This window comes from Ostrea edulis, chromosome 3 (genome assembly GCF_947568905.1).
Source record: "Ostrea edulis chromosome 3, xbOstEdul1.1, whole genome shotgun sequence".
Taxonomy (NCBI): Eukaryota; Metazoa; Mollusca; class Bivalvia; order Ostreida; family Ostreidae; genus Ostrea; species Ostrea edulis.
This window is the reverse complement of record NC_079166.1, coordinates 40,939,448-40,943,586: the sequence shown is the minus strand read 5'-3', so window position 1 is coordinate 40,943,586 and position 4,139 is coordinate 40,939,448. Positions and strand designations below refer to the sequence as shown.

At 31.9% G+C, this 4,139-nt stretch overlaps 1 long non-coding RNA gene across 1 annotated transcript; it reads right to left on the bottom strand.

The window, feature by feature from the left end:
- Nucleotides 1-584: 584 nt before the first annotated feature.
- On the bottom strand, nucleotides 585-4,139 carry LOC130053454 (uncharacterized). Its single transcript, XR_008802035.1, has 2 exons — nucleotides 3,697-4,139; nucleotides 585-2,094 (listed from the first exon to the last, which is right to left on the bottom strand). It is a non-coding gene; the product is annotated as an uncharacterized LOC130053454 (long non-coding RNA).

Here is a 4,139-nt window from a genome sequence, read left to right as displayed (position 1 = left end):
ACATACTTATGTGGAGTCTACATCATTTCCATGCAGAATACACCCCTATGTGGTTTTTGCAGGAATTCTAAAAGCTATAGAATTTTGATGCGTAAACAAACGAATCTGCTGTCCGACAAATCGGACCTTCAATGCTATAGAAAGTTTTTATTTAGATGACACCAACAGAATTACTAAGATCAAAATGAAAAGAATTTATAGAACATGCATTGATATAACTAAAACTATTGCCGATATATCGAAAGTATAACGTTAACTAGGGCAAGTAAATGTATGAAGGATTTTTAAGCGTGTGACGTCATAGATGTCGTGGCTTAGTGGTAGAGAGCCCGTCCTTCGATCGGGAGATCCGGGTTCAATTCCTACCCGTGTCAATATTTTTATTTTTTTTTTAATCATACTGTTAACTACATTTTTCTTGGCGTTATTGAAAAATTAATTTCTTTCAAGACACTGAAGATGAAATTATACCTGAATACAAATAAAAATCAATAGGGCTATGTAATCAAAGAACACCAAGAAAATATGCAAGGATTACAGATTACATTTTTTAAAATTCATTGAAAAAACCCAAACCAAAATACTTTATTTTCGGACTTGATTTTATTTCAAAGAATGAACCAGCAAAAGATAATGGAAAGGAAAGTTTTTACAATGCATCTAATGTACAGAAGAAAAGTCAGAAAAAATGTGAATCCATTAGCTATTCGTCATTTCCTGCAGAGTAAGAACTTTCTTGTTGAAACCACCACATGCTATATTGTGTAGCAAGTGTAGACATGTGTGTCAGTAAATTCACATCCAACAAAATTGTCACCACCAATCTCGGCCACTTCCTGAGACAAAGTCTCTACAGAGAATTTCAATACCTCTCAACAGAACCAGGCCTGGGGTAATGGTAATTAAATGACAACCAGTTTCAATGTAATGGGGGTGTAATGGACCATTTTTGCATAACAAGTAATGGTAATGTAATGCATACTGTACTGCACATTATTTTTCATTACATTTACACTACTTCAAATATTTGATGATATTTCGAAGATTTAGAATAATTCATTTTATTAGTGATTGACTGAAGCATTTGAAACATTGATGAAAATCAAATGCAATGAATAACTTAATAGATGTTTCCTAACATTGCTGAATATTTTGTGTACTTATGTTAATGTATAATTAAAAATCATAATACAGAAATAATTTTTCTGCCATTTCTTTAATATCTGACAGTATGTTATGTAAATGTGTAATGTAAATTCACTCTCAAGTAATGTAATACATTATATTTCAAAATAGGAGTAATGGTAATGTGAAATTTTCTAGGTAATGTAAGGCGTTACATTGCTATGTAATTGACCTCAAGCCTGGATAGAACACCTTCTCATGCATATATGCAAGTGCCTTGGACCCCAACTTGTCATTTCCTCTTTTGCAAGATTTTCAGCATTTCTTCATTGAGATCATACTTCCAAATGCAAGGTGTCCAAGATGATGAATTCAGACCTGACCAATGTTTTTGACAATTTGATAACTTTTGACTCTACACTTTTGATCATTCAAAAAGTACATTATGACATTCATAATTCAACATGCAGATTTTCATTTGAATCATCAAATATGAATTCTTCCAAATAATAACCCCCCCCCATAACCCCCCCCCCCAAAAAAAAAAACTTTAAAAACCTCCACAGGTATATTTCAAATGACATAGAAGTGCCATGGGTTAATAAGGGTTAAACTTCAGAGTCGACATGTTTCTTCCAAGCAATATAGTCTTGTTTGGATCCAGTTTTTCCAGTTCTGATATAACTGCCTGATACTGTACAATGTAGGTGTCAATCTGGTCCCCCTATTGTGGGAATCTGTTTCCACATAACTGCTGTATAATCTGGTACCTTGCTATTGGCAGGCACAACAAGGAAGCTATTCCTTCAGTGATGTCCAACACTTATCCGCATGTGTCACTGATGCCACTATCATTGATGAATTTGATGGCAGTGATGATAGCATTATTGAGGAGTAGGAATATGGATTCTTGTCAATCTGATTCATGTCACCCTTGCCATCAATTTTTGCTGTACATATTATATCATCCTGAAATTCAAATTACTCCAGTATTATATCATTATCAAAACTATATCATAAATGAAAGGTGAAGATAACAAACAGTGATCAATCTCATAACACCTACAAGCAATACAAAATAGATAGTTGGGCAAACACGAACCCCTGTATTATAATATTCATATAAAAGTTGTACTTTCATGCCCTCATGTATTTTCATTGATACAGAATTCAGAAAAATTACATTTATGTATTCGGTGGGAGATTGACATGTCTCCAACTAAACAATAGAGGACAGTTTAGCTACATGTACATTTCTGCATAAATAATTATATACACAAACATTTCATTTGAATTTGATTCCCCATCTAATAATTTTTGTTGTAGTTAATGTTGATATATTACATGTATCTTACTTCACAATTATCAGCAAATTCACAAAATATTTTTATCTTTCATGCTCTTTCTTGTGGTAGATGTATGGAAAAATTTAATATTCAATAATATAAAGGAGATAAGCTAACAAAAAAATATATGCTTAAATCATGGTAGTACCCATGAAATTCAACATTCTCTGAGTGATTCTATATCTAATCCCAATGCAGGCATGTAAGTTGTAAGTGTAATTGTTGAAATTAAGTTTGACATGTTTACAATTTATCTTGAAATAAGGCATATTTAAATTATAAAACCAAACTGTTCTTATGATTTTCCTGGCTTAATGGTGCTTTTAAGTATTTAAAAATTATTGAATGTAAAAATCATTCCGACTTTTCTAATCCATGTTTCCACGTAAGGCCAAAAAATATATATATGTTAATTGGTTTCCACTTTCCCGACCTACCCTAATTAAAAATTTCTGTTGACCCTAACACATTTTTTTCTATTCTCACAGATTTTGCAAATGTCATCACTACAACAAGAATATATTTATTGACTTAATATGAAGTTATTTATTATGCACTAATACCAGACAGATTCCAAACCACAGAAACAGTTTTTGTTTACAGTAAATTGAAGAAATGTATCGATTCATCATATAACTTTTATTTGATTACTAAATAATCACTAAGTTAAGTTTAAACATAGTAGAATACCAAATCATTCGAAAATTATTCAACCTATAACCCCCCACAGGCCTACATGTTACCCCAGAGACATATACCATTATGGAAATATACATCTATATACAATTATATGTTTCTTTAAACTATACAAATACTTTTTAGACCATACAATGATACATGGAAAGTTCAAAGTGTGAAGTGAGTCAAACATCATGTAAGAAAATTCAAATAGACCCGAGAAGGTCATGCACTTGGAATTGAAAATGGCATGATCGTGAAACAGCTGATTTTTCTGATTAGCTGATATACATACAATTTTAAATCTTAACAATATATAATTATAATAGATAAACAATAAATATATGTTGACAACAGTTAACAGATTTGTTGTGGGATTTCCAACAGCCCAATGCGTGAATATTACGTGTTTGTCAACACACCACAGGCGCACCATACTATTCGTTCCATGCGACTTGTTTATTATTTTTAAGAGCAATTGGTACACCTATTTGGTTATACAGTTTAACGAGTAGAGGTGAAGTATATTCATATTTCTAAAACTTACGTTGAAATGCGATGAGTACATCCTCTGCAACGTCCACGAACAGTACAAACAGGCTAACGGCGCGGCGTGTGAAAATTGCCGAATGAAGGATTGAAAAATATGGTGTGCCATTCGGGCTATAAGTAAAATAACCTTATTGCGTATTTTGAAAGAAAATTTCTTTTTCAAGATCTTATTATATATTAAACCGCTCATTGCATAATTATGTTTTACAATACGTTACCACTTCTAATAATATATAGCGACGTTGTATGACGCAATCTTAAAAAGTAGAGCAAATTATAGGATTTATACTAGTAATGTAAACCTAAAAATAGTGTTCTTTCACGAACTCTACATATAAAAACCAGTACATTATAGGAAAAGAACATGTTAGAGAATATTTCTAACAAAAAATTATTCACTTTGGACGTTAGGCCGAATTTTGATAAACATGGTCTTAG